Source organism: Psammomys obesus, unplaced genomic scaffold (assembly GCF_907164565.1).
Source record: "Psammomys obesus unplaced genomic scaffold, mPsaObe1.curated_primary_1811, whole genome shotgun sequence".
NCBI classification, from domain to species: Eukaryota; Metazoa; Chordata; class Mammalia; order Rodentia; family Muridae; genus Psammomys; species Psammomys obesus.
Window position 1 is genome coordinate 2798077 of NW_026590405.1, and position 11958 is coordinate 2810034.

Here is an 11958-nt window from a genome sequence, read left to right on the forward strand (position 1 = left end):
CGGCCCGCCGCGCGCCCCCGCCGGCCCGCGCGCCCCCGCCACCCGCGAGCCGCGCTCCGTGAGCGACGGTTAGGCGCGCGCCTCGAGCGGGGCCCAGCGCGGAGGCCCTGCCGCCTTCCAGAAATTTCCGCGCCCCTGAACCCGCACAGGGAAACAAGCCGGGCGCGTCCCCGCGCCGCGGCCGCAGCGCCCCCCTCCCCCACCGGCGCTCCCCTCCCCCGCCCCCGCCCCCGCCCGGGGCGCGGGTCAAGTGCGGCCCCGGGCACCGCCCGCCAGACCTCCCGCCCGGCCCGCGGCGGAAGAGGCAGCGGCGGAGGCGGCGGCAGCGGCGGCCTCGGCCGGTGTGATTGATAGGGACGGCGGCGGCGAGAGCGGCGGCGGCGGCGGCGGAGCGGTTGAGTGACAGCTTACCTGGGTGCCAATCTTCATCACACTGACAAGCGGCTGCAGCAATCGGGACCCGCAGTGCCGCGCCCGCGTCCAACCGTCACGCCGACGCCGGGCCACGCGACACAGCCTCGCTCAATGGGAGGAGGGCGACGCCGACGCGCGCCGCATCAATATTCACCGCGGGGGCGGGGCCTGCCGGACCCGGGCCCCGCCCCCGCCCAGCGCGGCGGCGGGCACGGGGCGGGGCGGCGGCGGGCGGGGGCGAGGCAGGGGGCGGGAAGCGGCCAGGATGGGCGGGGCGGAGGCAGGTCCCGCCCCGCCGCGCGCTCTCAGCATGGCCCCACCCAGCGGCCCCGCCCCCAGAGGCAGAGCTTACCGTCTCATTGACTATGCGGGGAGGGCGTGGCCCAGGCCTGTGTGGGACCACGCCTCCTCCGCTCCCTTCTCAGCCATGGGAAAGAGGTTTGTTTGTTGAGCTGGGTGGAACCATCTGCAGCTTCGGCGGGGAGAGCGGGCTGTACCATTGAGGTCACCTGGGACTCTGGGGCCTTCCAGCTCCAGCCTTTCGTCCTGTGGGGCGCCTCTCAGTCCAGGTTCTGGCGATGGGGTAGGCGCGGGAAGCGGGGGCTTGCGGGGGATGGTGCACTTTTGAGGACTGGAGGACTGAGCGCTTGAGATGTCTGCCCTGGAACCTGACCCTGGGTACTGTCATCTGACTGACGGATGGGTAGCTGCGGACTGACATCTGGTCCCTCCCAGGGGACTCAAGCGGACCCGAACTCCAGGCAAGAAATTGGCCTGGACGGTGTTGTCTCCAGTTGGAGCTCTGCCTAACCAGATCATCTGTAGCGGCGTACCCACGGGCCCCGTGGCTTCCCTGGAAGCCGTAAAGACAGCGCGATGGAGGAGGCCCTTCGGTTTGCCTGGCTTGTTTAGGCTCACTCATTTTATGCAGCGGCCGCCTCCGTGTGTGATCAGGGCTTCGCATCCGCGCACATCTTCTGCTGAGCCCACACTCCTCAGGAGGAACTTTATACACCAGGACTGAGGGCTGGAAGGGCCCTGAGGTAGACGCAGCGTGCACAGCTCAGAGGACTCCCTCTGTGTCCTCAGGGCTCCACAGACACCGGGAAGCCAGAGCATCGCTCTGTTTGTAGCTATAGTTCAGTTCACAGAACCCATGTGGAAGGAGAGAACCAACTACCAGGACGTATGTGTAGCATGCACACACATTTACACGTACACAATAACAACACAACAATAATAATAAAAATAAATGGATTTGGGGGTCGGAGATGTATCCCTCAGTTGATAGAGTGCTTACCTAGCATACGCAAATCACACATAAGCCAGGTGTCACCCCAGCACTTGGGTGGCAGAGGCAGGAGGATCAGAAGTTCAAAGCCAGCCGGGCATGGTGGCATATGCCTTTAGTCCCAGCACTTTTCAGGTAGAGATAGGTGGATCTCTGTGAGTTCAAGGCCAGCCTGATCTACAAATCGAGTTCCAGGACAGCCAGGGCTACACAGAGAAACCCTGCCTAGCAAAACAAAAAAGTTCAAAGTCATCCTTGATTACCTACTGAGTGACGCCCCCCATCAACCAGCAATTAAGAAAACGTCCCACAGACATGACCACAGGCAAATCTGACGAAGGCATCTCCCCATCTGAAGTGTTCACTTCCCATGTGACTCTAGTTCGTCAGGTTGACAGAAACCAGCACAGAGGGTGAAAGGCCTTGTAAGCAGGTCCTGTGCAAGGGCCGTATCCAAGTCCGTGGAAGTGGACAGGGGCTTCACCTCATCCAGGCCGAAGCTTTCAGTTTCTTCCATCCAGCCCACTGGAGCAGCTGAGTTTGCCGGGAGGATCCGGGTGTGTGGTCAGCCCACACCTGATATGAGCTGCTGTCCAGAGTCAGCTAATCCCCCTCCCCCCAAACTGGCTTTAGAGGGATCTGGTCTTCTCTGCCAGTTGTCTCGTTCCTTTCCCACCACCCCTTTCCTCGTTCACACAAGTTCATTTGTGGGAAAAGGGAAAAAAAATGTGTACTCGGTAAGTGTGACCCATCCACCAGGGGAAGCAGACTCTCACATCAGGGGTTCTTGCTTCTCTCTCACCTGTGAGGCCACACAGGACCTCATCCTAGCGCTGAGATCAAGGGTAAGAATATCATACACTTAACTCTTCTGTGTCCTTACACTGCCTTTTAAATCTTCCTTATCAGGGGCCGGAGAAATGGCTCCACGGTCAAAAGCGAGCATTGCTCTTCCAGAGGACTGGAGTTTGGTTTCCACCATTAATGCCAGGTGGCAAGCCACCCATGACCCCAGCTCCACGGGATCCTACGTCCTCTCTGGTATCTGTGCGTACATACACATAAAAATAATTTTTTAAAAAAGCTTCGTCACAGCCGGACTCGGTGGTGCATGCCTGTAATCCCATCACTCAGGGAGGCAGAGGCAGGTGGATCTTTGTGAATTCGAGGTCATCCTGGTCTACAAAGTGAGTCCAGGACAGCCGGGGCTACACAGAGAAACCCTGTTTCACAAAAACAAACAAAAAAGGCTTTCTCTTCACTATTTTCCTAAGGACCATGCTTCAGGACCATGCGTGAGTAATTGTATGCAGAAATTCAAGAGCGGAATCCTTTTCCAGTTTTACAATACTGGATGGGACTTGTGGGGTTGTGGGAACGATCTTGGGACTTAAGTTTCCAACCTGCTTTTCCCACTCAGGAAGCACCTGGCCATGACCTCACTTTGGCTTGCACACGCTCACTATTGGTCTCCTAAAAATTTATCATGCCTTGGGTTTTTATTCATCCTGTTATCTGATTTTATCTCAAGTGTCACTCACAGAAACGAGGGTTCCAGTACTCTTGAGTGTAGGGACTTGTGCTGTACGTTATGTCTGTGGGTGTAATTGAAGAATGGAGGGACCAGGTAGCCACCTATGCTGGGCAGGCACCCTGGGCAGTACTGTGATGAGGACCAGACAGGTGGTTGCGTGTTCCAGGCAAAACTACAGGAAAGACAGAATTGATAAAGGCAGGAGCCTGAGGGACTGAGCTCCCCCTCCGGCCCGGTGAGGGCTCAGGCCTGCAGGGGACCTCACAGAAAAAGCAGGATACTGCCCCTGACCGCCGTGGTGCCATGGTTTCGGTGTGCATACCAGCCCAGTACGTGGAACCAGGGACAGATGGTCACAGCCGGTCCTGCCATGGGCTGGAAGAGAACTTTGGGTGTTTTTAAGGGATCTGGGGATCTGGAAGGAGAGTTCTGATGACTGTGTAGGGGCACCTCTAATGCCAGCTACTCAGGAGGCTCAGCCTGGAAGATTGGGAGTTCAGAGCCAGCCTGAGCGATTTAGCAAGACACCCCCGGCCCCTACCCCCCATCTCAAAAGTCAACCAGCTAGGTTGAGTAGCTGATCCTAGCACTTAGGGAGTTGGAGGGTCAGAGGTCCGGAGCAGTCTTGGCTACATAGCGAGTTCCAGGCCATCCAGCCTGTATGAGGCCCTGTCTCTAAAAAATAAAAAAAAAAAAAAAACAAAACAAAGCCAAAACCCAAGCCAACGAAACAGTCAATTATAATGTGTAGATTCCACTGGAGTTGTTTATTTTTCTGTTTTAATTTTTATCTTCGTGTGTGCATAGTGTGTAGTGTCTGAGTTTCTGTGCGTGTACACATGTATGTGTGTATGGTGTGGGGTGTGTGTGTGTGTGGATGTGTAGCCCAGAGGCTGACATTGGGTGTCTTTCTCAGTCACTCTCCATATTAGTTTTTGAGCCAGAGTCTTTCACTAAACCTACAGCTACCTAACAATTGGGGGATCCCCCTGACTCTACCTCCCCATCGATGGAATTATAGGTCTTAAAGCCTCTCCCGGACTTCTCACAGGAGTGATGAGGATCAAAATCAGACCCTAGCGTGGCTAGCACGTTACCATCTCTCCGGTCCCTAAAGCGTTTTTCTTTTCCCGAGTCTCTTTACATCGGGCATACAGAGTTTCCTAGGACACCAGGGCTGACCTTGCGCACTGCCTCCCCCACCCAGGCTCTGTGGGAGGCTCTGCTCCCACACCATAGCTTCTCTCAGGGTTTCTAACAGCAGTAGGTGCTCTCTGGTCCCCCGGTGCTTCCCCCTGTCCTCACTTTGTTTGCACACTTGCTGTGTGTTTTTAGGCTTCTCCTTTGTAAGGACACAGGCCAGATTGGATCAGTGCCCACCTGAGGATCTCATTTTAACTTGGTGATGGGCACTATTAAGACTTACCCTGGCCTTGTCTTCCCTGCCCCTAAGAGCCATTTATGAGCTGGGCGAGGTGGGGCAGGCCTGTAATCCCAGCACTCGGGAGGCAGAGGCAGGCGGATCTCTGTGTGCTGTAGACCAGCCTGGTCTACAAAGCTAGTCCAGGAGAGCCAAGGCTACACAGAAAAACCCTGTCTCAAAAAAAGGGGGGGGGGCATTTACTAAGCACTTTAGTACATGGCCTGAATCTTTGTGACTGTGGGGAAAGCTTTGGGAATGCATTACCACCACCTGTGCTAGCCCTAAAGCTAAAAATGTCATCAGAGAGCATCTGAGCACTATAGAGGAGATCCCTGTATCTGCTTACCTGCCCACCTCAGGTCCCCACCAGAGTAAATGCAGAAGTTACTGCTAAATGCAGGAACTTATGACTGCCCCGTGTTCTTGTAACCTCTTCCACAGTGGACCCTGTCATTCAGGATGGTCTGATCTGTGTCCATGGACCATTGTTTTCAGATTTGACTCAAAATGGACTAGCCCTTGTTCCTTTTAGAATGGCAGCTATCTTCCTCAAAATGTACATTTTGGCTTCATCCTGGTTCCTAGCACCTGTGTAGTTTCCTGGGTAACAAGCGCTGCAAAGTGTTTCTACTTGTCTTAGTTAAAGTTACTATTGTGATGAAACACTATGACCAAAGAAACTTGGGGAGGAAAGGGTTTATTCAGCTTATGCTTTCTCATCACTATTCATCACTGAAGGTCAGGACAGGAACTCAAGCCGAGCAGGACCCTAGAAGCAGGAGGTGATACGGGAGCCATGGAGGAGTGTTGCTTACTGGCTTGCTCAGCCTGCTTTTTTAGAGAACCAGGACCACCAGCCCAGGAATAGCACTACCCACAATGGGCTAGGCCCTCCCCCATCAATCACTAAGTAAGAAAATGTCCTACAGGTGTGCCTGCAGCCTGATCTTGTGGAGGCATTTTCTCCATTGAGAATGCCTCCTCTCAGATGGCTTTAGCTTGCGTCAGGCTGATTTAAAACTAGGCGACACACTGGTTCTGGTTCTTGGTCTCTGGCCCTGACCCTTAGAGGCTTGCTAGGAGATGGAAGCATCTTTTGTCTTAATGAGACAACTCTTGGTGTCTCCTGAGTGTGGGAAAAAACCCTGAAGACAAGCTCTAGTTAGGAGCCTGGAGCTCTCTGCCTCTACTTCTGAGAAGGAGAGTGTGGTGGTTTAAATGAGATGTCTTCCCACAGCCTCAGGCGTTTGAACACTTGGTCCCCAGTAGGTGGTTCCCTTGGTGGAGGTTAAGAAGGTGAGGCCTTGGCTGAAGGAAGTACATCATTGAGTCAGGCTGAAGGGATGTTTGAGATTAAAAAAAAAAAAAAAAATCTCTTGTGGATCCCTCCGGACTTTGTGCTTGTGGTTCAAGATGTTAACACTCACTTCCTGCTGCAGCCACCAGGCCTGCTGTCTGTTGCCATGCCCCTTCCCGCTCCTGTGGGCTCCTAGGCTTCTGGAACTGTAATCCTAAATAAACTCTTCCTTCTATAAGCTGCCTGGCTCGTGGTGTTTTATCACAGCAACAGAAAAGTAATGAACAGAGAGCAACTGGGGCAGGGCGGGGTTGGGGGGAGTTCAGAGGCCTTCCAGGTGTGGGAGCTGGGTTGGGTAGAGCCCTCCACGGGTATGGCAGCCCTCTTGCCCCTTCCCTACACTTCAGAGCCTCTGCCACCTTCTCTGTCCTAAGTTGCCCCTTTTAAAACAAAAGGATACACGTTAAGTAAAATGCCTTTCTGAATTCTGTGAGCGATTCCGGCAAATGACAAAACATACTCAGAGGAATTCAAATTCAAGGCATAAAACTCTTGTTTCTAGTGAATCTATCAAAATCACGGGACCAGCCAGGACCTGAAGCTATTTTCTGAAGTGAGGTTCATGCCGTGCGGGTCGAGTCTTGGCCTGTGAAATCTGATGTTCCAGATAGAGTCAGAGTTGATGAAACTCCTACCTGAGAATTGATGAGAGGAGAGAAACCTGTGTTTCTCCTCCTGCCTGGGGGCCCGCCTCCCAGCAGCCTGCAAAGTCAGGAGGGGCAGGAGAGGAGAAGCAAGCCTGGAATGGCCAGCAAGCACCCATACAGGGATCACACACTCTGGGAACCACTTCAGGGAGCTAGCTCAACTTTAATTCCAGAGAGCAAAGGCTATATATATCTCTTGGGGAGGCGGCGGGGGGAGGCTCCAAGGATAGGTATACATAATTGGTTGGAACTAGGCACTTCAAGGATGCTTGATTTGCATTAAACATAACCCTCCTATGATATAAGCAGAAATACAATACTTAATTCTCCTACAGGTGTGGGGAGGGGAGAGCTAGCAGGGAGCTGTGTCAGAGGCCATTTCTCAAATGTGGTTAGGGGTGTCTGTGTCCAAAGACACTCCAGATGAAGTCAGGCAGAGAACAAGGGGCCCTGCTGGGGAGAGGGAGTCCTGTACCTTAACATGGAACTCAGAATGGCTACCCGGACTGGACTGGGAGACCTCAAATAACGGTTCCTCCAACAAAACCCACCAGGTTAAGTCCACAGAGGTGCTCTGCAGCAGAGGTAGAGAAAACAGTCAGGTCGTTCTGTTCTGTTGTGCTGTCTCCGGCAGGCATAGTTCAACCCCCACAACATAGGGAAGGCTGGGCCCTGTGCATGAGGGAATTCCAATTCGGAAACAGCTGTCCGGGAGATACCAGGTCCTTGCTGCATGAGGATCCTCTCAGCGGTCCATGTCCCCACCTCCCCCACCCCATCCGGCACGATCTGTCACAGCCCAGTTCTTTCCTAGCTAAAGGCTGTCCATGTGGTGGGCTCAGACCAGGGCACCAGAGTGACCCAGTTTACCTCGGCACTTCTCAGCTGTTAACTGCCGTGGCTTGGAGGACAGTCCTCAGAAAGCTGTGTTCGGAAGGCTTGATCACCAGCCTCGGATGTCACTGGGAGGTGGTGGGGCCTTGAACAGGTAGAGCCTAGAGGGAAGAAGTTAGCTCATTGAAGACCTGCCCTTAATGAGTACACTGGGACCTCAGTTCCCGCGCTTCCTGGATACTCTGTGAGGACTTCCTCCAGCCCAGGCTCCTACCTTAATGTGCTCCCTCACCACAGGCCTAGGGCAACTGGGCCAATAGGCCATGGGTCAGAACCTCCACAACTCTTAAGACTTATAAACCTTCCTGCTTCTTAAATTGATGACCTCAGGGACTTTGTGAGAGTACTAACTGACCAACACAGAAACTTAAAACCTGCTCATCCATAAAAAAAACATTGGCTGAGGGTCCACCATGGAGGTACCATGCCTGTGTCAGGACTCAGCTATTAGCAAGGCATGGTCCCTGAAAGTGTAAGCAGCGAGACAGAACTACAGGGTCCTGGCTTCCGTGGTTCCTGGTTTTACTCCGGCAGCTTGGCGCTTTGGATGGTTTCCAGATCCAAAGCCTTTGTGCCGCTGCCTGCCCCAGAACAGCTGTGCTCGTGACAGGGTATCATACAGCCCCAGGGTCATGCAGGCCCTTTAGACACAGAGCCTGGCTTGCGGTAACTGCCATGCTGCTCAGGGCATGTCTAACACTGTCAGTTAGGCAGTCTCCCAGGCCACTGTGATCACGCTGCACTGTGCCAGCGGCCACCCTGTCTTCTTGCAAGCGGCAGCAACTTGTGTAGCCAGCTGTAGCGTCAGTTTCTTGTCAGAGCTGGCCAGCTTCCAAGTGAGATCCACCGATTCAAGGGATGCCAACATTTTGCAAAGTGTTGTTCTGTCCTGTCCGAGTCAGAGTCTAGCTATGAGGCCCAGGCTAGCCTTCAAGTCGGCAGTCTTCCTACTTCAGCCTCCCTAATGTTGGAATAGTAACCCTCCAGACCGAAATGCTGTAAAATCCCTTTTTCAGTGAAACTGGGGAATTAAGCACAAAAGCGTTCATGCAGGGGGCAGGCTCCTCTTCATCCTGCTGCCCCAGGTCGGAGCTGGAGACAGCTGGGCTGTGCCCAGCTCAGGCTGACAGAAAAAGCCACTATGTTGAGTCAAGGTTCTCTTTGTTGTTTGCTCTGATGATTGATCCATTTTTAAACAGGTCTCAAAGCCCTCTGGCTTCTTTTAAGACTCTCCCACGATGTAGCAAGTACAGGGTTCCCTTCCTTTTGAAGGCTGAAGATTTATCTCACGGTTTGGATCGATCCTAATGTGTTAATCCATCCATCCATCCATCAGCTGTGGGGCATTCAGGTTGCTTCCGAATGTTGGCTCTCGTGAATAGGGCTTTTCTGAACATGGGTATGCTGGCTCACATCATAAGTCTTGAAAAGGAGATTTTGTTATGATGTATGTGTCTGTACGCAGGGGGTTTGTGCACATGAGTACAGGGATCCAAGGACGTTCTCCCCGGAGCTGGGGCTGCTGGGGGTTGTGAGCCACTTGATATGGTTGCTAGGAACCAAACTTAGGTTTAGTAGAAAAACTCTCTCATGCTAGCTCTCTAGCTGCTTTATGTTTGTTTGCCTTTTCATCTATCTATATTTTTTTGGCATGGGGGGGGACAGGGTTGTTTGTTTGTTTTGTTGCGATAGGGTTTCTCTGTGTAGCCCTGGCTGTCCACCTGTCTCTTCCTCCCAAGTGCTGGGGTTAAAGGAGTGTACTACCATGCCCAGGTGTGTTTGGTTTTGTGTTTTGATTTGTTTTGTTTTGTTTTGTTTTATTTTGTTTTGTTTTTAAGGTCTCGTGTATCCCAGGCTGGCCTTGAATTTATTATGTAGGTGAGGTTGGCTCTGCATCCGGCGCCAGAACGTCGGGATGACAGGTGTGTGTCACCACACCCTGTTTCATAAATCCATGTTTAATCTCTGGAGCAGCCGCCATCCTGTTTTCCACAGCAGCTGTGTGGGTTTGCGTCTCCACCAGCTGCACGTTGGCTTTAGCATCTCTCCTCCCCCGCCCAAGTAGGACCGTGCTGATGGGTGTATAATAGTGTCACTGATTTCTAAGATCCCTGTTCTGACTCACCCCCACACTCTCCCCTCTCCCTGCTTTACCTCCTGAGACTTTTAAAAATCCTAGCTGATGCTATGGCATTCCCTAAGCATAAAGAGTTAAGAAGACTAAATTCCCCAGAGTTATTAGGACAGGATCATTTGTTTATACTACGAAACACTCCCAGCTAGAGCCTGAACCGCTCTTCTTTCCATCTAGCTGGCTTCCGGCTCACGCAAGCACACAGCCCTCAAGATTGAAACAGAACTCAAAACAAAACAAAAAAAGGAAACTAAAGCAAAAAGTGTTTTAGGAGACTTTTGTTAATTTTACTAATTTGCTTAAAACCTAATCCACTTGTGATAACCAAAACATTTAAGAAAATATTTCTCCAAAGGACAATGAAGAGGGTGACATTGTTTAACATTTTGCAAATCCCTCTAACATCTGGCTTAATCAGAGACAGCCAGATTTGTCCCCTATCTGCATCCAGTCAGTTGTGATTTATAACGCTGGCTGACGTGAGTGAAGAAACGAGGCCCCGTAGGCCAGCCTGTATCAGGGATGGGGAGGAGGATTTAGGTGGCCTTTGCAGATAACAGGATGTCCTGCCAGACTCCATGTGGCTGTTTCTGGCAGGGCTTGGCCCTTGGCAGTAGACTCAGAGACAGTCAAGGCTACCTCATCGATGAACTAATAGCCACCGCTGTACTGGGCTTGTCTGATTGCTTCACCTACGTGGCATTCTGCAATGGGGCCATTTGGAAAGCCTCAGTTCCCGGATTGTTTGGATGCACCAAACACTGACTGTTTTCACCAAGTTAAGTAACATCCTGGTTTTTAGTGCCCCTGCCTGCCTCATAAGAGCCAGCACCAGAAAACGGTCAAGTTTGGGGGCTGGAGAGGTGGCTCAGAGGTTAAGAGCACTGGATGTTCTTCCAAAGGTCCTGAGTTCAATTCCCAGCACTGACATGGTGGCTCATCTCCATCTATAGTGAGCCATCCATCTATAGTGAGATCTGGTGCCCTCCTCTGGTGCGCAGGCACATATGCAGGCAGAACGCTGTAAAAATAATAAATAAAATAAATGGCCAAGTTCATGGCACAGACATAAGTTCTCTAGGATTTAAATTTTCACTTGAAGTTTCAGATTTTGTCCCTCACAACCAAAGGGCTAGGAGTGCCCATGGCTGAAGTCACACATCCATGATCTTGTTCAGCCTTGCCTTGAACTTCTGGGCTGAAGCAGTCTTTACTGAGTCAGCTTCCTGAGTCAGCTGGGACTCCAAGTGTGTACACTAGGCCCATTATCTTGCTTATTTTAAAGAAATAATCTGCCCAGGGGTCTAGGTAGCAAACACTTGCTGTATAAACTTGAGGACCTGAGTTCGGATCCCATCCCCAGCATAAATGTATACAACTAGGTGTGGTGGCAAGTGCTTGTGATTCCAGGACTGTGTGTGCATGAGCACCTGTGGGGGGGGGGGGGGGAATGATAGGTGGATCCTGGGGTCTGGCTGGTTAGCCAGCTGGTCAAAATGGGAGCTCCAGTTTCAGTGAAAGACACCGTCTCAACAAAGCAGCAAAAACAAAATGAAGAGAAACACCCAAGGCCAACTTTTGGCCTCTCTAGACATCTACTTGGGTGAGTGAATCTGGACAGGCAGACAGGCACCCACGTGCACATACGCACTCTGGATGAATAAGTTAAAACAAACAAACAAACAAACAAGAAACCAGCTTCTCACCTTTCAAGTCTTTTTTTTTTTTTTCTACTTTGTATTGTGGAGGCGTGAGGTCAATGTCAGGTGTCTCCTGTTGTTTTCATCTTATTTTTTTTGGGGGGGGCACAAGGTCTCTCACTGACTCTGGAGCTTCTAGATTTGGCCAGACTGTCTGGCTGGTGAGCTCCAGGTGCAGCTCTGTGCCTGGCAAGCACAGTCCTGGGTTCTATTTCCAGCACTGAAAATGGAAGAGAGGGACAAAGGAAAGAAGGGAGGGATAGATGTGTGTTGGTGACAGATGGTGTCAGAACCAGAGGGTTTTGCTGCTGTCCTGAAGGACCTGAGCTGTTTCTGTGAAAGTGTGTTCAGGTGACACTGACATTATCAGACTTGGGTAAAGCAGCCAACCAACCCTCCATGATGTGGCTTAAGGCCTTAAGAGAGATGACAAGACCCAGGATGGAAGGAAGGAAGCCTGACTCCAGATGGCCTTGGTCTAGAGGCAGCCTAGACTCCGGCCAGGTGGCTGCCTACCCTGCTGCTCACCATCTCCCAATGTGTGTTTCTTGGCTTGCAGAGTGC

At 52.1% G+C, this 11958-nt stretch overlaps 1 protein-coding gene across 4 annotated transcripts in view; it reads right to left on the reverse strand.

Annotated features, from left to right (window-relative positions):
* Nucleotides 1–504, reverse strand: part of Pknox1 (PBX/knotted 1 homeobox 1) — a 42844-nt gene extending 42340 nt beyond the window's left edge. For all 4 annotated transcript variants that reach the window (XM_055607058.1, XM_055607057.1, XM_055607059.1 and 1 more), the window contains exon 1: nucleotides 412–504. The gene's annotated coding sequence lies outside the window, so the exon portion shown is untranslated. The remainder of the gene's footprint in view (nucleotides 1–411) is intronic.
* Nucleotides 505–11958: the final 11454 nt, after the last annotated feature.